Raw genomic sequence first — 24369 nt, 5'->3', positions numbered from 1 at the left:
TGCAGCACCACCGGCATTGCCCTCGCGACCCTCATTTGGGTCGTGACCCAGAGTTGGGAACCGCTGCCTTAAACCAACATGGCTACAACCTACATCCCTAAGTTAGGCACCTGGTATCCTTGTACAATGCAGAGGGATATCTGAGTGCCTAAGGGCAAGATTAACCAGCATGCCATTCAAGGAGCAGCCTAAGCTAGGCAGCAGGAAATGCTGACAAAAGGTGGATGGCTTTAATTGGAGACAATTAGACATATTTACATTACTGTGGCAGCCTGCTCTGCCAAGCCATTCCCTCCCTGGCCCAATAAATACTTAATTATTTAAGCAAAGTGGAAGAGCTTGAAGAGGACGGAGCACAAAAAGACCCTCTCCGGAATACCTGACACCCTAGTCATTAGGGTATCCTCCTTTATTCAAATCCTGCTCTCAGCTAGACAGAGTTGGGTTTGAACCTGAGTCTCATGCAAGGGAGCACTCAGCATCCTGGGTTGTAAATTAGAAGGGGGAGGAAAGCACCACTTCTTCCTGGCTGTGTTTTAGAAGCCATTAATTTCAATAGGGTCTGAGTCAGGGGAGCTCCCCTGTATCTCATGGATGAAATTCTTCCCTGAATTATGCTCCTGTGCCACTCACTTGCTCACCAGACGGCCTTGGGGTCTTTTTCTAAAACTAAGCCCTTTAACTACTCTTCTCTAATTGCAACTGCATTATCCAAAGGTATTTTCTAAAAGCTCTCATGCATACAGTGTAGTTTGGGTTTAACAAGCCATGTAGATGTAATTCAGCAAGCCCAGAGAGGTTGAAAGACTGAATTCTCAAGTGAGCTGGCTACAGGGATAGAAGGAGCGAGAACGGATCATGTTCAAAAAGAGTCAGGGATTTCAAATGAAGAAAAAGACACTAAGGAGATTGTGATAAAGACTCAAAAATATGGATGATTTTGCTAGGAAACATCCTAGCATTGTGAGACTTGGGTTACAATCCCCTGACAAAGACAGTTGGCATACCCTTAGATAATTTACCGAACCACACTTTCCATATCTGTAAACAGATGGAAATCATCTTTCCCCATCTCACATGGGTTTCCTGGACATGCATCAGTCAAAGTCAAACCACTCTGAGCATCTTGAGTGAAAACTAGCATAGAATTTCAAAAACAGCTGATGACTTGGGTCACATCCGACCACTTTACATCAGGAATATGGTGAAGAAGTGCTAGTTACATAAGTATTATTATAATACATTATTGCTATTATTATTCTGAGCTTCAGAAATGTATCCACATTCTCAACTGCTTATCTCAACTACACTGAACTCTTTGAAGTCTGCTTAACATTAATATTTTCCTGCTTAACTGCAGAGGTCTTCAAAGACAGCTGTGAACTCAGGAGGGTGGGGGGAGGAGGAGAATGACCATGCTGAGTTCTTCCTCTACTTTTTAACGGTCACCAGATTTCAACAAATTAGCATTGCAAGATTCAGTACAACTCGAGAGTTTAAATTTCGTAACTTGAAATTCTAATGTCGCTTCTCTGTACTCTGTATCTGCATTTCAAATTGCACTTACCAAGTACTTGCAGTTCCTCTTCAGAACAGGTTATTAATCTGACACAGGGTTTTGCAATATTTTTGCATTCCAATTCTTACATAATGTATAGCAGATGTGAAATTTGCCGGACCCTGTATCTCTCATTAGTACTCTTTTCAGCGTTAGAAAATGTATACAGCATTCTTTCTTTGGCGGGATCATTAGCTAACATGTCAAGGAAAACAATTCTGAGGCCATCTGCCATCTTCTCTGGTAACTACATTCCTGTTTGATTCCCTTCCCATTCTCTCTGCCCACATTTTCCCAAAGATACCTTTAGAGTCTTTATTTCTGTTTGTAAATAGAATGTACTTTGTTGTTCAATTTAATCAGCTAAATTATGGTGTGTTAAAATAATAGTGTGTACTTCCAGAGCATCTCAGAAAGCATTAAGACAGTGGGAGTCTTTCCATTAAAATAAATGGACTTTGGTGGAGGCCCTAAATCAGTTCCATGTTCAGCGTTCTTCATTTACAAGTCAAAACATGATTTACTCATTGCTAAAAGCTTAGTCCAAGATCTAAAAAAAAAAAAAAAAATCAGGCTTTATCATTTCCATCTTTAAGGTCACTGACAATAATAAAAATTCTGCAGTCATTGTTTAATAAAGTAGAATTCAGATGACAATTTACTGAGTTACTGAGCTATCATCCAATAAGTTTGTATCTTCCAGAACTATATAATTTCTTCAGCGTTAAGAAGAGCAAAGCCTTTTTCTTTCTCAGCACAGTACACAAATTGGAAATAAAAGAAGAATAGATATGATGACTAGACAAACTTCCATCAAAACTGATTTTCAGAGGATTTTTAAAATATTTTTTTTTCATGAAATTGTCCATTTTCTGGGAGGGAAAAGCAATTTTCCAATGGATTGCCAAACAAAATTGAATATTTCAGTCACCCCCCTCCCAGCCCTACTTATCTCCCACCCTCCCCCCACCCCACCTAAGAAAGTAAGGATTTGGAAGTGTTGTTCTGGTGCTTCTGAGTACCTACAGCTCAGATGCCTTGTTGCCCCCCATTCTTCCCCAGGAGCTATGCTCTCAGACTAGACAACATGGATAGCCACATGGTTAAGAACTGAGGGAGGTCAGATAACTAGAAAAGGAAAACATTGTGCCCATCTTTAAGAAGAGGAAGAAAGAGTATTTGGGGAACTATAGAGCAGCCAGCTTGACCACTATACCTGGGAAGACCATGGAGCAGGTTCTCAAGGAATTCATTGTGAAACACCTAGAGGAAAATAAGGTGATCAGCAACAGCCAGCATGGATTCACCAAGTGCCTGGCTGGAGTCACACCTGACTGACATGATTTCCTTCTATGATAAAGTGATAGTCTCTGTGGATGAGAGGAAAGCAGTGGAACGTGGTATACCTTGATTTTAGCAAGGCTTTTGACAGGGTCTCCAAAGACATGCTCATTAATAAACTAAGGAAATACAGACTAGAGGAAAGTCCTGTAAGGTGGATACATAACTGCTTGGATCATTGTAGTCAGCAAGCAGACCTCAATGGCTCAATGTCTAGCTGGGAGGAGGTATTAAGTGGGGTTCCCTAGGGGTCTATTCTGGGTCCAATATTGTTCAATGTCTTCATTAATGATTTGGATAACAGAATTGAGTGAACACTTAGCAGATTTGTGGATGACACCAAACTGGGTGGAATCACATACTTCAGGGGGCAGGCCTAGGATCCACAATGACTGGGACGGTCTAGAGAAATGGTTCATAATCAGCCAGGTAAGATTCACCCGGGGACGTGCAATATCCCGCAGTCAGGACAAAATAACCACAAATACACAAACACAGACTGGGGAATGACTGGCTAAGTTGCAGTACTGCAGGATCTGGGGGCTACAATAGACCATAAGATGAATATGAGCTAACAGTGTACTCTTGTCGCCAAAACAAAACAAAACAAAAAGCCAATGGTATACTGTGTTATATTAATGAGAGTGTCACTTGTAAATCAAGGGAAGTTATTTGTCCTGTCTATTCAGCACTGGTGAGGCTTCACCTGGAGTATTGTGTCCAGTTTTGAGTCCCACCCATTAAGAAGAATGGAGACAGTTTGGAAAGAGTCTGATGCAAGGCAACAAAAGTGATTAGGAGCCTGGGAGCAAGGCTTATGAGGAAACACTAAAAGAACAAGGGTTATTTAGCTTGGAGAAGAGAAGACTAAGGGGAAATCTGATGATAGTCTTCAAATGCCTGAAAGGTGATTATAGAGAGGATGGAGCAACTCATTTGGGGAGCGCAGGAATGGGGAAAGGGCATCTCCTGCCACTGCGTGCACTCCCAGGTGAGCATGGGGCATCTGTGAGCAGGGCGAGGGCAGGCTGCCACTGTGGGCTTTGCCCCAGGTGCCAAACTTCATTGCTACAGCACTGTCAAGCAGCCCAGGCCCGCTAGTCTCAAGCGGCCAAATAGGCCCTTTTGGCCTGGCAGTGCCCCTGCAGGGCACCTATAGCCTGAAGGGCAAATTGTGTGGCTCCATTCCTCCCCTACACCACAACCCAAGCCTTGCAGGTGTTACCACTTCAGCTGGTTACATTTCTTTAGTCCCTCACGGGACTCTCAGATCCTCTGGGTCCCTCTGTACTCTGGGTCTTCAGACCCCTAGGCCTTCATGCAGTCCTTTTCTGAGCTGGGGAACCCTTTGTACCATGCTCAGCCTCCTGTCTGGACTGGTGGGCTCAGTTTCCTTCTTCCAACCCTCCTCTGGGCTGGGGAACCCTCTGTGCCCTGAGCTCCCTCCTTTGGGCTGGCAGGCTCTATTCCCTTTGCCCTCTATCCCACTCCGCCCTTTCTCTGGGCTGGGGAAATCTCTATGGGCCTTGAGCCTGTCTCCAGCAGAGCTCAAAGCTTGTAACTTGAACAATAATATCAACATAAAACACGGGCCCCTTGCCTACAAAAGCCCTTTCTTCTCTGCCCCAGGCAATACTCTTTGTTTCCCAAGCTTGCACAGTCTTTCTGCTTCCCCTACTTTCTTAGGTCCTTCAAGAGCCCTCCTGCAGAGAATGCCTCTCCTCAGGCTCCCAGGGATGGGCACCCTGACCAGCTCAGGCACCGGGCTTATTTAGCCCCAGCCTGGTCCTCTTCAGTCCAAGTGAGCCTGCAATCAGCCCCAACATCACCTGGAAGCTGCCTCTCAGGCAGCTTTTCCCCTTGAAGAGGCAGACACACCACAGTGCCCTGCTACAATATGAAACTTCTCTGAGCATCTTTTTTTTTGTAGTGCTTTGCTGCTTCCTCTCCCTGAATCTGCCCTCTCTCTTCTGGTTTCCTATTACGGATTATATAGGAAACACACTCCTGTCCACATCCATCCTGCAAAGCTGTTCAAGTTTCACCACATGTCTCCTAGGAATTTTCTGGATGCGTAATTTTAAAATTAATTAGCCAAATGTATGACTATGCTGTCTTACTTGTAAATATCAAATAGTAACGTAAATGAAACATATGCCACAGCTTTTGAACTGAATAGCAGATGGCAAAATTGTGATTCACTCAGGCTGAACACAAGAAGTGGCTGGAAATTCTCCACTGAAATGTTGTTGGGTTTGGGCTTGGGGTTTGTTTGTTTTTTTAAATAAAAATACAGTTTTCACAAAAAAAAATTGAAACTGTCCATGGAAAAAGTTTAATTTTGAGAAAACATTTCGATTTTCCATTTTAGAATATCGAAACAATATATTATGGCTAGTCAACGTGAGTCAAAATGCTTCATTCGAGCTCACTTGGACATTAGTTTATGTCCTCCAAGCTTCCAGAATATTCCAAAGTGTTTTCAGAGTAAGTGAATTTATTGTGGGAGTCACATGACCATCATACACCATGGATTATGTAATCCAACCAAAGAAGAATGGGATATGAGGTGTGTGAACTATTGCTCTCACAAGGCACCATGGGAGATGCAAAGAGACTCAGATTAGTGATGGACAAAACCAAAAGGATTGTTTTAATCTGGTTAGAAGATCCAGGGCAAAAGTTTCCTTGCAAATCCTGACTTCCAGCCAGCTCTATACTCCAGTACCCGGTAAAAAAGTGGTGGAGTCTCCCTCTACATGCCCTCAGCGCATGACTGGCTGCCTTTCTGTAAGATATGCTTTAGTCAAACACCAGCTATTTAGTTCAATGGAGGGATAACTGTGTGCAACTAAAATGTCGGTTACAGTCCCTCTGACCTTAAAATCTAAGATGGCAAATACATACTAAAAGCCCATACAATTTAATAAATTGTGCCTACTCCTATACTTTAGCTAGTCTTAAAAAAGTTATGGATTCACGTGCTGAAAATGTCAGCATTTCCAGTGGCCAGGAAATGGCCTGTTTCTGTGCCTAGTTTCTCTGTCACAATATTTTGTATGTGGCTTGGACTATAACTATAGTGACATACAGCAGGCATTATGACAAGTTTTCCAAGCCAGGTGACCTTGAGATCTAAAACTGTTTAGCTGGTCAGCCAACAGCAAGCTGAAGGAATCAGCATCACTTGGCAGTGCTCAGCTTGTCTAGTAACTTACAATTACTCTATCAAAGTCTAATTATGGATCCAGAAATCTATGGGGCAAGAAGAGAAATTGGAACTTTTATTTTATTGTGGTTTAATTGGTGACACTCCATGATTTTGTAATTTATGAATAAACCTCAATAATCTGCAGATTCCAGCCATTTCAAAACCTGCTTCGAGTCTGTCACATACAGCTATGTTCTCTTTCTTCCCGAGAAATGTATGCTTCTTGTGGGCACATTTCCCTGGAAACCCAATGTCTTTCAGAAGTATTCACATGTATTTCTAATTTCTCATTAGCTCCCTCTTTTCAGACTGAAGTAGATATGCCACTACTGTCACAATGGGCAAACAATGCCACTTCAAGCCTTTCCTCTTTCCAATCCATAAAAGTACAAGAAAAGAACTTTCCACCTTTATTCACTCTAATTTTCAGCAACTTATGTAGAAGCTTAACTTTCCTATAGGGTTTAACTACTTCATTTTATTTTTTCCCCCCGCTTGGATACCACATTGTGTTTTGAATAAGACAGACTCTGAAAAGTAATTTTGTGAATTGAAAAATGTTATCCACAAACTTGTCTGTTCCCTTTTATACTTGGACTTTATCATCTCTCTCTGCTATAAGACAGCACTCCAAAGTTCAAGCAAAGGGTTCCTATTCAAGTTCTTAAGAATAACTTCCATTTCATGTTAGCTCCCACTTCTTACTATCATAGTACAGAAGAAAAGGTTTGGTCCATTTTACCGACAACCAATTATTCTCTTAACAATAGGCTGATCATAAAATGAGTCAAGTCTGTGTTCTTGCTCATTTCTCCTGTGCATAGCTTTTATTTTTTGGAATTCTTCATTCTGAGAAGTTAGAAAGTTAAAAAGATAAGTCCTTCGCAAGCATTACAAAAACCTCACTAGCACTGGACAATAATGTAAAGCCGCCTACTTGTGAAGGAAATGGATTGAAAAAAAAATAAACAGAGGCTAGATTTGTTGGCATCCATATAGGAAGCTATCCAAACTACCGCCTTCTGATATTAGTGTAAACCAGCTACCATGGCTTGCCAAAGTACAAAAATGTCAAATTTTGGTCATACTAAAAAAACCCCAGACTCTCCAAAGAGGAAAACTTAGTAATGACTGTCATTGAACCACGGTTTATCACAAACAATGAAACCTAGCCCGCTCATCAACAGGATTGCCAACCCAAGAAATTTTTTTTTTTTTTTTTACTGACACTGCACATTTTTTACTGACAGAACATTTTTATGGTAATTTTCTTCTTCTTTTTTTTTTTTACTGAAAGTAAAAATAAGAAAGAATCTTGGGTTGACAACTCTGTTTTATACCCTGCTGCCTCCACTGCAGGGGTTACTCATACCTTACCCTGACAACCCTGACTGCATCGCACCCCCAGAGCCCACATCTCAGCCTGACTCCCACTGGTCCTGCTCCTCCTGTGCTGGCACAGACCCCCAGCCACTGCCTCTCCCCCTCCCAGCCAACAGCTATGTCCTGGCCACAGGGCACCTAATACCTGTACCTTTGATGCATGCAGGTATAGGGACCCGGTGGCAGCAGAATATTGTTAAGAGAATAGTGCTAGCGGGGTGTCTAGCAGGAGTACAAAGCCTTGAGGAGCTCTGTGCATGCAGAGTACTGTGCTTCACCTCAGCTAGCAGGTAGTGTTGCTGTGCTCCAAATATCTTCCAACACTGCTGGAGCTTAAAGCTGCAGTGGCTCCATGTTTTTACAGAAGGCAAAATGTTGTTATGGATGTTTATAGACAGACGCTTTTAGGGTGATCTTTTATGGGGTGTTGGCAACCCTCCCCATCAAGAACATGCACTTGAAGTATCCAGACTATAGCAACCATGAAGTACTGTGGCAGCTTGTAAGCACAGATCAAATATACCATCCTTACTGGTGTTATTTAAAATAGGGTGTCATTTTATATATTTTCCCAGCCATTCTGCTGCTGGTTCATTGAATTTGTCACTCAGGTAGAGTAATGCTTATGAATATGTGGTGGCATATAATAGCATGTTTCCTTCAGAAGAATACAGATGGTCTGCAGGGGTCAGGAATAAAATGGAATAACCTGAAAATGGTTCGACTCTTATTAAAACTGAAAAGGCAGATGAATTGTACAAATAAATCCTGTAGCATTTCACAGAAATATTAGCATATTTTATAGTTTATTTTCTAAACTGGCTTGCTCATCAAGTATTTGCATAACTATACTATAAAAAATTATTATGCATTAATTTACATTAATGCTCCCACTATGATTATTCTTTCACAGCTAGTTCCCTTCACTGGAAAGGCTTTACAGATCAGCTCCATGAATCACTATAGGGCCTCCTAAGAGCAGATGCTTCACTTTCAGTCAATGGGAATTTTGCACGTGCATGAAATAAAGTGCATGCCATCTTGGCTAACCCCAGTGACTGAATGACAGACCTCAAGAGCTAAAGGCATAAGCTATTACAGCTGGAGTTAATTGAACAGGTTCTCTAGCTGAGAGCTGTAGCAGACTCATATCCTGTGTAGACTGAGCACAGAGGAGGGCATATTATATTCACTGACCAGAGGGTTACAATATCACAAGCTAATGCCAAATAACAGTTTAAGGTAAGACATGCAAGGCATTCCCTTATCCCCTGAGGACATACAGAGTATTTAAGCAGTGAGAAATTAAGTCCCCATCTTGGAACCTGGTGAGAGCATTACAGTTATCACTGCTGCTCTTATGAAATGTACAGTAAAACTCTTAATCATGGGTCAGAATAAACTAGTAGAGACCTGATATCTGCTGCCTAAGTCCAACTTAGTGCAAACATTTAAGTGGGTGTGTGGTTATGTTCATATGTGTAGTCCCATTGGCTGGAAACATCTTGGTTTCCAGGTTCAGGGACAAGGCTGCTTAATACTACTTTGGAAAACAAAACGTTACCCCATTCACCTGTAGGAAGCATGCCTCAACTTCCTACTCAAACAACTCCTCCCCATTGAAAATAAGAGGTATTATGCCTGAGAAAGAGGTTCAGAACTTAGCCAGCAATACACCAATTTCAGTGTTTCTCCCACAAAGTACTTTTCTAAAACTCATGAGCATTTCACTCATTCCAGAGGATTTTACCCAGTTTACCCCAGTGCTTTGTGGCAGAGTGACAAACAGCTGCCTAGTCGCATCCCGATTTCAGTACTGGCTCAGACAGCATGGATATCCACTTCCCAATTTAAGATCAAAAGAAAAGGCCAGAGAAATAATTTGTTCACTTCTACACTGTAAGTTTTGCTAGAAATACCTTTTCAGAAGAGAACACTATCGATTCTAGAGAAAGGAGCACAGCAGTATAACACTGTGTAGCCTCCCCCTGCCTGCATTTCAAGGACAATGAGAAATAGGTTGGCCCCAGGCTGACCTCAATACTGAAGGCTCAGAGGCTAACGTGAACAATCTTATAACTGGGAACCACCCAAGCAAATACAACAAAGGGCCTAGAGTGAAGAAGATCAAAACCCACTCACAAATACAAACCCATTGCTTCTCCTAATGCAGTGGTTCTCAGCCTTCTTAAAATCAAGGCACCCCTGGACAGGCTCAAGGCACCCCTTGGAAAATGCCAGCGCTCAGTTTTCACTCTTCTTAATTTGCCTACAGAGAAATAACAGAGCAGTTTTGCTATTGCAAAGAACTCAGACAGCCCACACTGAATTCCTGATTGAAATCCTTGGGTTTCTCTTGTGAATCATGTTTGCAAACCTAACAGTGCTAAGATTGTGTGACATCCGGCAGCAACCTTGAAAGGATCTCAATGCACCCCAGGATGAGAATTACTGTCCTGAGAATCACAGTCCTAATAATACTTCAGTTCATTCACAGAAGGGACAATCCTCTGGATATCCTCTGTGAGATGCTGACTGCCCTCTTCTCTGCCTGGAGCTAGTGCTCACCACCCTTCAGGATTCGCTCCTGTGCAACCTGAGAGCAGGAGACTCTGGCCCCTGGAATATTATCTGGGAAGCTACTGCTTAATTGAATTCAATTGAGAACATGCTGTTTTATTTTCATATAAGTCAACCACATCTAAAAAAATTTCTTCAAGAACAACAAAGAATTAGGAAGGACCCTAGAATGATTGCTGCATCCTTCAAATGACCCAGACAAAAAAAGTCATCTCTCCTTATTGCCCATATTTGTAAACATGTTTAGGCATTGCATTTTGGCAACAACAAACCTATCAAAACACTACAAGGAATTGTGTACTGCAAAGACAGCATTATTATTTGCATTATGACAGTGCCTAGAAAGTAGGGCTGTGTGAAGCTTCGAGTGCTGATTCGATTCAAAGGAGATTCAGCCCGATTCAGAGGCCAAATCTCCACATCTGAATCAAATCAGGAGACTGATAAAAGGGTCCAAATTGATTTCAGGTTCTCTGAATCGATTCAGAAAAGATTTGGAGAGCTTCAGAGATTCGGGCAGTCCCTGCTTCCCACCACAGGGAGCTGGACCTGGACTCTGCCAGTAAGTGGAGGGGGGTGAAGGATGGGGAAGGGGGACCATGGGGAGGACCCCCACCAGGCCCCATCCCCTGCCTGCTCCCCCAGCTCTCCTGAGCACCCTCTGACCCCCACCCACTCTCCCAGCCCTGTCAACAGCTTCTCCACCTGGCCCTAGCACCCTGGCTCTTTAAAAAAAAAAAAAAAGCCCTGCACTCACAAGATGCTGCAGCGGCCGTCAGGGCTTCTGGGGGCTCACGGTAGAGCCCCCCTTCACAGCACGGGGCAGTAGGGATTGCTGCTCCCTGCCCCACCCCCACCTGGCAGCATCTGGTAAGTTCTGGGCTTTTTTTTTTTCTTTTTGTTTTTTTTTTTTTTTAAAAGAGCCTGGATGCTGGGGCCAGGAGAGGCAGCCATTGACGGGGCTGGGAGAGCAGGCAGGAAACGGGGCCTGTTTGATTTGGAGATTTAGCTGATTCGGCAGCAGCTGAACCTCCGAATTCAGTCCAGATTGATTCGGGACAGTGATTCGAATCACTGAATTGAATCACTGTCCCCCGAGTCAGCCTAATCTGAATCCGAAGCAAATACTAGCCACTTCGCACAGGCCTACTAGAAACCCTAATGAGATTGTTTCTCCACTGTGGCTAGGTACTGTACAAATGCCTACACAGAAACAGCCCCTCCCCTGAAGAATTTACTGTCTGAAGAGACAAGACTGACAAAGTATGGGAGGAAAACAGGCAATGAGAAGTGAAATGGCATTTCCAAGGTAATGGTAGAACCCAGGTTTCCCAAGATTCACTCCAGTCTCCTACCCACTAAATAACACTACCCTGCTTTACACAGTCAGGGAAGTGAGTGAAACCATCCCTCTCTCTGACGTCATTTTTGGTAACTGTTATAAATACAAAGCCCACTTGTGACCCCCCACTGACATCTCATTTATCTTCACAGAAACCAATCTGGATTGATTGTTTAAAAGCTTCTTCCAGGAAAAAGAATGGTAGAGAGAGAATAATTCAGAAGGATGAGGATAAAGAGAAATTTTATCTCAACTCATGCAAAGGGGGCAGAGAGGGCAAGAAAGAAACCCCCTCTCTCATGATTAGCTGAACAGAACCTTGCTTTAGTCCACTGGGTGTCTTAGACTCTAGCTACTTTGCCAACCACCAGTCTGGTTATGACAGGCTGGTGGTTGGCAAAGCAGCTAGAGTCTAAGACACCCGATGGACTAATACAAGGTGCTATTCAGCACGTTTAATTTAAATTTAGGTACAATCATGCGAGAGAGGGTTTCTTTCTTCTATACGGTAGAGCTAACAACTGGGTATGTTTTAGTGTACAGTATTTTAGCTCTACCTTATAGAAGGCCTTTAACTAGTCACGCAGTAAGTTGAGGGAAGGGGGTTGACAGGTTTTCTACAAATACCACCCAAGATTAAAGATTCGTAACTATATGGCTTCTGTCAGCAAAACTGTAGCACCGTTGACAATAATGGAATGAGATAGAATCATGCAACGAGACTTCCCACTGCCAACTAAAACTTTAAAGGAAAAATTAAAAAAAAAGAAATGGGGTTGGCAAGGAAGAGCAGAGCTGAGAACAGCATATGGCAAGTGATCCAAATGCTGTAAGTTCTTCTGTGGCTTCAATAATTTTAAATCATCCTTGGACATTTTTACAGCTAGAAACATAACAGCTTTTAAATAAGCCAATCTACCCACTCTCACAAAGCTTAGCACAACGTAAACCATGAATGGTGAACTCTCTGCTTTCCTTGAACCTATTAGTGAAGTTTCTCTGGTATTTAATACTGTATGAGTCTGAGTGGAAACATTTCCTTTCTATCACGTATCTTTGGAGAAAAACCATGATTGGCTCAGATTTCAGGATATCAGTGAATTCTTGCATGCAAATTAAAGTGAAATTACGTTTTATTCAGAAGTGCTGCTTCCAGCCCCAAGGATTGCTAAGAAAACCTTAAGTCTGTGAACTGAGTACATGCAGAGGTGTCTTTTGAAACCTGTAGATAGTATTCAGCTCACTGTTGTTAATGCTGACATTTGGAGATAACATTTTAAACACCAATGTGGTTAATTAATTTACATTGTTAGTATGGAAAATACAGCAAATGTACGTATATTAAAAGCCCCAATATCTCCAATGCTTTTTTATTGTCAAATGCTCCGATTCTCTTCTCCCTAAATCTCTAGCTTCACCTTGGCAACATGGACAAGGCATTGCAAATTGCACACGCAAAAGTCTGTGCTACACTGTAAACAGTAAAAGCAAAAACACTAAATATTTAATATCAAAATATCTTGCATTAAATAAAGCCCTCATTGCATATTTAATTCAAGGAAAAGTTTCTGGAGTCCTTCAAACTGGTGTGCTAAAGAAAGCAGAAAATCTTGTCTTGGGGCACCTATACATGTGCTAGACACCTGCTCCAACTTGTTTCAATTAGCAAGCTCCAGTGGCCTCCACCTGATGTGTATTCAGCTTCCCCGTGTTTCAAAATGGCAGTGGAGGTGCTTTGACTAAAGCTTGTTGAATAAGCTTCAATTAAAGCACCCCCACCACCATTTTGAACTGTGGGACCCTACATACACGTGACATTATGGGGACTTTAATTAGAGCAGCTGTCAGAGCTACTGCAGAGTTCAGAGCCGCTCTCACAGCTGTTCTAATTAAAGCACTCCCCCTTCCACCCTGAACATGTGTAATGATGCTCTTCGATTTTAAGCCCTGCTTGCATTGAAGCCAATTCTTACTTAAATCAACTGAAAGTTTCTCATTGACTTCAACCCAAACAAGAGAAAAAGGTATGTTTTAAGCTTTCTGTATGTGTTTAGTTAAACACCTTGTTCAGTCATGGATGGCCAAAGAAATACTGAAATTTAAAAAAAAAATATATCACTGCAGGACTTTGTTTGCTGTAAGACTGGTATGTGGTTGTTGCCGTACTGGTCCAGGAAACGTATTTCCCAACTATAAATTGGTCTGCTAAAAGATATCACCGAAAAGGTCTTTGTTCTCATACATGTGTTCTTTGTCGTGCCTGTTCCCGCAGAAGCAGACCTTCTTAAGAATTTGGGTATATGCAAATTAAATGCTGTTGAATGTCTGCATATTAGAAGACAAATAGTGGCCATCAGAGAGTCTTACCGTACAAACAAAGGCTGGTTTTATGCTGGATTTTCATGTCCCGACTGGTTTCTTTGGGTAATGCTAAAGTCAAGCCTGGCTGTTACGGAAACATTTTTAGAAGAAATATACTTTATTTGGCTTAAGTGACATTGCTGCTCTCTGTTGTATTCCTTTGTCTGGAGAGATACCCAAGAAATGTTAGAGTGCCACTTTCTTTAATACACGACTCAGGAAAATCCCTGTGCATTGCAGCATATCCGTTACAATAGCACATGCAGTCAATTGATACAGCCTCCCACAATACACAGCATAATTTACCTTAGGAATATATATATTACAGCCAAAACGGGGTTTCTGATTCAGCAGCTAAGTTTCTGCCTGCCCAATACCTTGAGTCTCAATTTCAGGTATTCTGGATATGTGAAGCTCCCCCTGGTTTCACATGGATTTGTGGGTGCTCATTACTTCTGAAAAGCTGCCCCTGGCTGTATCAAGATGGGCCTCAAAAACAGAGGTCATTTATGAAAACCGTGATTTCCCCATATAGTCAAATACCTGGTGCATTTTCATTTCATGCATTAATCAAGGATTCCAAGACGAGGAAACAGAAGTGAGAGACTTATCCCTTCATTCTACTATTGGAAGAAAGAATAAAGCTGCACGATAAATTTGCCTGCACAGCCCTGCAAATCCAAAGATGCTACTTATTCATTATTGTGTTTGAACAGTGGTCCCATTGTGAACCACCTCCAGGGCACTGGAGCAGGCATGGGTTGCAGAATCAGGCCCTGGCAACCGGTGGGGTCTCACTTCAGCAGTAAAGCATTTTGCAGTATTCAGCTGCACTGAGAATTGAGAGGATACTGCAATCTTCAGTATCAGCAGGCACCATCATAAAATATGCTCTACCTCTCGACTTCTCTAAGGGTGCAAAGACTTGTGGCTCTCTGGTGGTACTGGTCCAGAGATTGCTAGGCTTGGACAGCTCAAATCCATGGACTGTAATTAGAACTTGAATTATGTACATGTTTTGGACAAATCATGTTACTCCCTAAAATAGTGAGAGAGAAATTCTGATGCCTTTACCAAAGTTGTATGAGGCCCTTGTCTGCAAGCAGCTCCACTGAGTTCACTGGAAGCAACTCCCAATAAAAGGTAAACCCCTTTAACTTTTAAGGTCATTCACAACAGGGCTGTAGTTTGGGGAGAAGTACTTTTGGTAATGCTAAGAAATCCAAGCTAATGGAGTTCAGACAGTTGAAATGTGTTAGGTTGGGGACATGTAAAGGACTGGAGGTTCATGAAATCTGTTGCATAGCTTGCACTTCCTCAAAGCATTTTATGTTTAGCAAAATTCCAAAATTCTAACTATAACTTACATAAATCTGTTATTTCCATTCGGTTTAATAAAATGCCTCGCTAACGTCATTAAGAATAGCTCCTGCTGGAGAAATGTACTTGCTGGCAGCATGTGGTATATGAAAAACATTGGTTGCATTGTAAAGGCCAGGTATTTTGCATTTTACGTGATCGGAAACCAGTCTATACCTTTAACAGAAGTTCAGCATGCAAAACCGGTCTATACCCATAACAGAACAAAAGTTCAGCGCACAGACTGGTTTAAAAATGGCAGAACCTGGTCTAAGATTTTTCCCACCACCAAAGGATGAATGTGGGCTCTGTTCACTACTGACTGAAACTACACCACTTCCAGAAAACTGTGCAACTGAAATTAATTCCACCTCAGGCTTTTTGAATGTTTTAACAAACTTCTCTAAGAGATGTTAAATATTAGTAAAGGCCGGCAACAGACAAACTCATATTCTCACAAGAAAAGCATAAACCAAAAATAAAATAGATCAGAAGTGTCTGCAATATATGGTGAACATAAAGACAGCAACTGAATAATAGCAGAATGGGTTTCTTCTAAATGGCCTAAGTATCACGGCTACTACTTCTTGGTAATATTGCAGTGGCCAGTGACAGAGGTCCTCCCACCAATCTGAGCAATCATGACAAGCAATATTAGCAGCAGGTCATTTGATTGGCTGGCCTCTCTAACCCTGCAGATGAATCTCGATTGGCTTGCTATTTGAAGAACAGTCTACTAAATAGCGGTAGTTGTACAAGCCAGGACATTTTGTTCTAGGATATGACAAAGTGTTCTCCTATCTGCCAAGCTGTGTACTGGAACAATAACTAGCAGAGAGTGTTTGAGAATCATTTTAGATGAAGTCTTCAGTTGGCTTTTGCAAAATGCTTTGTGTACTTTGGGGGACCGTGAAAAACCAATAAAATTGTTACAGTAGTAGTCCGTGACTTCATTTTTTTTAAATGGAAAGTTGTTGTATTGCCACTAGTACTTTACTATTCCAGTTTTCTTGGCACTAGAAATTGTACTGCTGTAACCATTCGATGGGTATCTATCTAATTTATATGCTGCCCTTCCCAACAAAGCAACAAATGCTCGAGGGAGCTTACAATAAAAAAAACAGACTAACTTTAAGACAGGAGAGCACTATGAGAACAAACATAGCTTAAAAGGGAACTAGAATATTAAGGTAAAACCTCCCTAAATACCATCCCAACCTAGCTTTGTTTGGTAAATGCCTGCCCAAATAGGAAGGTATTGGATCGCTTCTGAAAGTTGTCCAGTCTCTGTCTCTAGCTATTCAGACCCATCCAGGAGGTCTAATTGAATCTTGAATATTAATAGGATGAGGCAAGTGGCCAGTGTGTCCCAACTTGGCTGGTTAGGATAAAACATAATTGCTCTCACTAGACACCTACTTGTGCAAGATCCTAAGGGCTTTAATACCTTGGTGATTATGCTGCTGTTCGTATTGATCCCGGGGGTTATTCAGAATACACAGCACTGCACACGTATAGGCCCAGTAGAAGTTACAGTGGTTAGATTGGTGATTAAAACTGATTTTATGGCTAGATCAATGTGTTTTGTAATCTTCCTGCTTTGTTTCACATGAAAAACAGAATGATCGCCTGAACATTTCTGCCTGTTCTATATTGCTATTTCAACTTTTACCACCTGTGTGTAGCAATGGACTTTTATTTGACTTTTTTTTTCAATTTGTTCCTAATAGGTTTAAACTGCTTTCTTATTTTTAACCCTATTGGCCTTGAATAGTTCACAGATACCTTTAGCTTCCTTTATCAGCTACCTACATTCTTTTTATTTTGTCATTAATGCATCGCAGTTTACTTCCCCTCCCCCCCATGATGTTTTTTCACCACTTCTGCATCTCCTTTTAACCAAAATAACTTTGGCTTAGCATGATTTTTTGAGCATCAAGTAAAGATTTTTTTTATTTTCCAAATAATTTCCAGCCTTCATTAACACTTTCTTATCACATATTCCAATTATTTCTACCAGCAGTGGTTCTGAGTTTGGGAAAACTGACTCTGTTAGAGATCCAAATGTACATATTACTGGTTGATACACAAAGTAAAGATAAGTAGATCACGATTACTGATATTCAGGCAACTGCTAATTTTTAGGCTAGTGATTGGCATGACAGTAAGCACAAGTACAAGGCCCAATATTGAGTTACTTTGTGTGAAGTGCAAGACTGTGTTAAGAAATTGTTTTTAGAAACTTGAAGGAGGTTTTTATTGACCATATAAGATGTCCAGAAAAGGTCTCCCAAGATTAAGTCATCCAAGAAACACAGAATTTGAGGTTCAAAAATTCTGAATCATTTGACTCTGTAACATGTGACAGTGCCTTAAATGTAAAGTGTCAAGCCCTTTCACTTTTTCCCCTTTTAGCCTAACATAGGTTGAAACCACTGGGTGTCTGTACATGTGCTCCAGGGTGGGCTGGGCATTTATACACATGCTGCTCTAATTAAAGTGCCTGCAGCATCACATGTGTTCAGTGTCCCGCACTTCATTGAACAAGCTTTGGTTAAAGCGCTCCCACTGCAAGACCACTGAATACATGTGATGCAGAGGCTGCTGGAGTGCACTAATTAGCATGCTCCAGCAGACTCACAGCAGACCCAATTAATCAAGTCTACTCCAATGCATGCCAATTAGCACAGGTCAGAGCAGAGGTCCATCATGTGTATAAGTGCCCACTGATTTTTACCAATCGGATATATGACCCACCTCGCCACATTTCACCAGTACCATATCACATTTACTTCCTTACAGTGGTGTACTTGGTAGCTGTGTTGGTCTGAGACAAAAAGACATACAAAAAACTAGAACTCTGGGTTCCAAAATGATACTTTTTATTAAATCATTGGAAATGGCAAGAAAATTGTCCTTTTCTGCAAGCTTTCGGGAATCAAAGTCCCTTCGTCAGGCTCTGGGAAAAGTGTAGATGGTACAAGATGGTAAAAAGTCCCCATAGGTCAGAAATAAACTTCATGGGTCAAAGACAAAGACACTCTCATGGACCCAGAGGGACAGACTTGCATCTTCAGCTCCCTCTGTGCAAAAATGAAGTTTACTTTCGACCTACGGGGACTTTTTACCATCTTGTACCATCTACGCTTTTCCCAGAGCCTGACGAAGGGACTTTGATTCCCGAAAGCTTGCAGAAAAGGACAATTTTCTTGCCATTTCCAGTTGGTCTAATAACAGGTATCATTCATACATTTGGGAGTTTGTATTGTGACTGCTCTGTTATCGCTCAATCTGCATGCTTAGTTTAACGCCCTCTTACCTGGCCTAGCTAATCCACTACTAAAAGACAGAGGCTGAAAAAACCATATAACCACTTCCCTTTCCACATTACACACATTAATGGTTCACAAAACCCAGACCTTCTTACCTACATCACTTCCATAACCAACTTTTCAACTCCAGGATCCTCCAGCTTCTTTCTTCCTTCTTTTAAAGAACAGAAAAAGTTGCTGAGAAATAATGTGGGTGTCCTTGCCTTCAGCTCTATTCCTAGATCCCCAAGATGCTAACAGTAGTGTCTATGTGGATTGCCAGGAAAGAGGTCTCTATTGCCACCCTCTGAATCTTGATATCCTCCACCTTTGCTCCTGGAAAACAGCAAAACTGCCCTGCTAACCTTCTGCCCCTTGCAGAATGCCCTATTAGCTCTATTCTAGTAAGAGTCCCTTAGGATGGCTGTCTGTGTTTGACTCCTAGGAGAGCTGCCTGTGGTTGCTGGCCAGTTAAGACTGTCCTCTTGGACTTGTCTGTCGTCCAACTGCTTTGAGCTGGACAGCAGATCTCAGTTCTTCCCTCTGCTCTCTGCAAGGCTTTTCCTCTGCTTGGTTCTTACTGGCTGTTCTCTTTGGATATCTTATTTGGCAATGACTTGATACCTCCAGCTGTGAAAATCTCTTTCACATGTTTCTGTTGGTGACAGAATGGTCTGAATGGTGACACATTCCATCTTCTTCCTCAGCTTGAAAACACTGGAGGACTGCTAGTGTAGGTCCAATATGTAAAGAGGTCAAAGGGGTGACTGGGAGAGAGCAGTTAGTTTATCATCAATCCCAGGTGAAAAACATACAAGGGTCAATTTGAGACCCTGGGAATGAAGAGCTGGAGGTTAACAGATGCTAATGCTAAGGCTGCATGACCTCCGAGAAAGTAGGTCTTGTCCAAAACAGCCATTCACTTGACTATTTTTGCCACATGGATTTTTCCAAAGCATTTGATTTAGCATCATATAACATTTTTTTTTAATTGCATGGAACTAATACGGCACAAATTATACAGATAAAGAAAACTAGCTGACAGACTTCAACACCATTCAAAATGGGGAAATAGCGAGTCTTGAGTGGGGATCTTTCTAGTGGAGTGTCCAAGAGATGAGTTTTTGCTCCAGTACTATTAAATATCTCTCTCAAACATTGAGACAAACGTAAAATCTCTAGTGGTAAAGTTTGTAGGTGATGCAAAGATTGATGGTGGTAAATTATGAGGAAGTGACTTATTCAGGGGTGGTGCTAGGGAGGGACTTGGGGGGGCTATGGCCACCCTAAAGTTCACCTTAGCACCCCCATAGCCACCCCTCCCAGTGCTGCCCCTGTCCAAGCCCCCTGTCTCTCCCCTGGGACGCTGCCATCGCCCACCCTACATAGCTGAGCCCTCCTCGCTCCCGCCCACAGCCTACAGAGGTGCAGAGCTCCCAACCCAGCCTGGCCCGCAGGGCCCATCTCCTGCCTTTGTATAGCACAGCCCCCACAATTTTCTGTCTAACCCACCTCAGCTTCCCCACCAGGAAAAGGCTGGCACCGCTCCTGTACTTATTCAAAGCACTGTGAATTGCCCAGCGAAGTAATGGTAGTCCCACACAATGCATTTTATACACAGTCAACCGCTAGGTTACTTAACTGGGAATGAAGAGTGCGGGGTCACATTTACAAAATGTGAGACTGAGAAAGCTTCATGCCCGTCATGGACAACCACTTCAACATGAGCTCTCAGTGCAATTCAAGGGCAAAAAGGGCTATGCATGGATGCAATCTTTGGATATCCAGTGCTGATGCTCACACTTCAAAGGTGTAAAAATTCTGGAAAGAGTTCAAAGGAGGGCCTCAAAAATGATCGAGGGACTGAAACCAAGATTTCTGATGTGAGGCTTAATGAGCTCAACTTATCAAAGAGACATGAGAGGTGACTTGGTCTCTGTGTCAGGTAATTACATTAGGAAAACCTATTTGATAGTGCAGTGCTTTTCAGTCATGCTGACAAAGGCATAACAAGATCTCATGGCTGGAAGTTGAAGCTAAACAAATTCTCACTTGAAATAAGACAATTCACTAGCTGTGAGGTTAATTAAACATTGGAACAGTTTATTAGGGGAAATTGTGGACACGATTATGCAGCCTTCTAAAAAATGTGCTCTGAACTGGCTTCTGGGACACTTTCTACCATCCAGGTGTGTGGAGAGGTCAGGCTGGATAGTGCTCCCTTTTAGAAGTTGAATAATTTCCTATGGGGGCCAGCAGGACACAGGGTTGCCTACGCCCCCCTCCACATGCTCACAGCTCTGTAATACAACAACGAATAAATCAATCTCGTGCCTCGGGCCTCTGAAGGATCGAGGAAAAAATCTTTTTGACAACTGAGCAGATGTGTGCATGGATCTTTTCCCCTTCCTCTGAAGCATCAGAAATGATTGGCCAAGATGAAGACACAGCAGTAGTTGGGGTGAACCTGTGCTCAGAGGTGGCACAGAGAATCTTTTTTGCTTAGATAAGAGCCTGCTTTCTTCCTCGTACATGCAGGAGGCCAAACTGATCACCAGATTTGAAATTAGGAAGGAATTTTCCTTCTGGCAAAATTAGCAAGGACTTTGGATATTTTTCTTTCCTCTGCAGTGTGGACTAGCAGTCACCTGCTGAGATTTCCTGGACGTGTCTCATCTAATCACTTCCCCCTCATTGCAAAAGCCTTGTGCAGTGGCAGCACTGCAGTCTCCTCCTGTTCTCCGCTTGTGGCATAAAACAGTTTAGTCTCCCAAAGACTGAAATAGTTTAGTCTAGGAGTGGCTGACTGATATCATGCATGCCACAAGTGGCATGGGCCGTTTCTGTGCGTGGCACATGGCAACTGGGGAGGGGGCAGCCAGCACAGCAGCAGATAGGACAGGGAGCAAAAAACAGAGCAGCAGATCAGGCAGAGGAAGGGGACCTAAGTAGCACTTGGGAAAAGCATGGGGCTTGCCATATTTTTCACACATAACACACCCCCCAGCTATAACATGCACCCTGTTTTGGGAAGATGGAGTGAAGAAATGAATTTGTCTTTGAAAGTAGCAGCAAGTAATTTAATATAACAAAGAATAAATTCCTACTGTTGCTACCAGTGAAACACCAACAGCTGCAAGGGGTGGGGGAACCTGTCACTGCTCCTGACCACCTCCTTGCTGCTACTCACTCGGCCCATTAGGAACAGGTGCTCCTTAAGTGAAAGGGCAAGGGTGGTGGGAGGGGACAACCAGAACTTCTTCTGGTGCCCTAGGCAGAGCCTGTAGAAGGAAAGATGGTACCGTGATCACTGGAGGGGTGGTGCAGGGGTAGGAGGGGAGAAGATTTTAACCCTGCCTTGGCCAGTGCTCCCTGCTCTCTGAATGGGGCTGCTGTAAAGGATCAATAATCCAGCCAGGGACAGGCTGCCTGCTCTCTGACCAGGGCTGCTGTGAGCCAGATGTGAAAAATATGATAATTTGTGGCATCCCTGCCAAAAAGGTTGGCCCCACTGGTTTAGTCTATCCAAGGTCAATAAGATCAACTTAGTAGCATTTGGGAAGGGAGGGAGATTTAATGGTCTAAGTTATGCAGGTTTTTAGACTAGACAGTCTATTAGCAGGTATAAGACCCTATACATGTGCTAACGATTATTGTGAACATTTGCACTGGTGGGCAAAGAATTCCCATTTTAAGGAGAGAGAGGCTCCAAAAAGCAGCCCATTGGGATGGGGAACTCGGCCAATCCCCCTGCATTCTGCTGTTAGCTTTAATTTGATTCATTGCAAAACTTTTGTTTTGACACACTTCAGATTTGGAGTATTTTACTAACTCTTGAATTATCACCATGAACAAGCGCTGATAACTGACCCTCTATAAATAGGTGTAACATTGTTCCATGGGAGAGCCCCCATGGCCAAGTGAGATAGCAGACGGACTGGCAGAGATCTCCGATATGGGGAGGGTGATAGAATAGATGGAGCTAGAAGAAGAAGGCGAAAAAGTAGAAAGCTGCTTGTCTGGGATAAGCCACAGGAAGCATCAAATAAGAGGCTATAAAAGCATAGTGGCACACAATGCAAGACAAGATGGGCAAAAAAATAGGGTAGCGTTGGTGTAAAATGGAGTCATGATGAAAGGATAGACAGCAAAATAGGAAAGGGAGAGGGGGAAGCAGACAAAGGACCTTCCAAGCTGGGACCCTGCCCTTAATTTTTTTTTTTTTTTTTTTTTGATTACAGCAGCACCTACAGAATCCAAATATATCCACAAATAAAGAAGAAACAGCTCTATGCTAAATTTGAGATGCATGCAGACTTTTGTCTGGTACAATGTGACATGACATAAGCTTAGGAAGAAAAGCAAGGCTACAGGACAAGCCAACTGGTGGAATGAGAAGAAAAAGGAGGTATGAGAAAGTATAGAAAAGGAAAAGATGACAGTGCAGCTGGTTAAAAAAAAAAAGTTTTATTGAAAATATTTTCCCAATAGAAAATTGCTTTGAAAAATGGTGATTTTCTTTAAATTCACACCCCCTCCCCAAATTCTGGAGAGGGGAGGAGTTTGTCAAACAATAGGATAAAAAAAGTGACAATATTTTTAGGGATATTTTGAAAAAAAATATCTTCAACTTTTCTTCAAAAAAGGCTTTTATATATAAAGACAGAGAGAGAAAAAGGCAGAGATAAAGACAGAAAAGTGTCTTCTCTGTAGCCGAGTATAGGTAGCCAGCCAGATGAGAGCTCAGAACGATGAAGCCTTACACTTTGGTTTTTCCCTGAATGAGCTATTCCTCACTTTGAAGGAAAAAATTGGGCTTGATTTGCCTTCGGTTTTAGCTATTTTACTAACAGTGTGCCTATTCTTTATGAACACAAAGCAGTGAGGCTGTACTTCTAACTGCTTTGCACTGAAGACTTATTTCCTGTACTGAATTATATATTAAAACACTTCTACTTCCATACAGGTGATTAGGGTGGCAGGAGACAAAGAGGAATGCTACAGACAACCACCAGATTGACAAAGCTCCTAGGAATATGAATAAATGAGGAAAGATGGGATTGATTTGGGCCACACCAAGAGTCTGAAACATTTTATAAAGTAGAGAACGATCAAAAAGGGGTGGTGGGAATGAATGGGAACCTCTGATGAAAATAAGATGTTCAAAAAATAAGAGGTCATGGGATGAACATGGAGTTCTGGCTCTCAGCATATATTTCTAACTTGGAGGTAAGGTAACAGCAGCAAAAGGGAGAAATTGAATTCAGGAAACTCTCTGCAGCAGGAACCATCACTTTGTTCTGTGCAAGGACAGCAGCCCCCTACCTCCGCAGGTTCCTTAGCCCAAAGGATGCTACATCCTATGCATCTCCAAAGGATGATCCTATTCCTATAATGAGGGCACTTATGAGTCCAGAGGGGCTAGTAAAATTGCTTCTACACTTGAGCTGGGAAACTCTGAGTTAGTTCCTAACAGTATGTTGGTTTTTCACTAGGGGCATGTCTACATGAGAGGCTTTACTACATAGTAGACTCATCTACTGGACAGTAAGGCATCACCATGTAACTGTGCGCAGTGGCTACTATGCTGTAAATTAGTCTATGGTGCAGTTAGCTAGTACGTGTAAATACAAGTACTAAATTAACTGTGCAGTAGTTACTGCATAGTAGCACTCATGTAGACACTGACCTGGAGCAAATTTGCCACCCCGCCATCCTGGTGTTGTGCAGCGCTCAGCTCCTGCCAAGCAGCACCAGGACCGGGGAGCACTCTGCTTCCCTACTCAGCCAGGGCTTCACCAGCTGTCCCACTTGTGGGGCAGCTACCAGCAAGGCCCCAGCTGGATGGAGAATCCCTGCCCAGATGGGGGCTGGCCAGGACCTGTCCCACTGATGGGACAGCTGCCAGGGAGCCCCCGCCTGG

This window comes from Alligator sinensis, unplaced genomic scaffold, assembly GCF_000455745.1.
Source record: "Alligator sinensis unplaced genomic scaffold, ASM45574v1 scaffold599_1, whole genome shotgun sequence".
NCBI classification, from domain to species: domain Eukaryota; kingdom Metazoa; phylum Chordata; order Crocodylia; family Alligatoridae; genus Alligator; species Alligator sinensis.
This window is presented reverse-complemented; position numbering follows the sequence as displayed.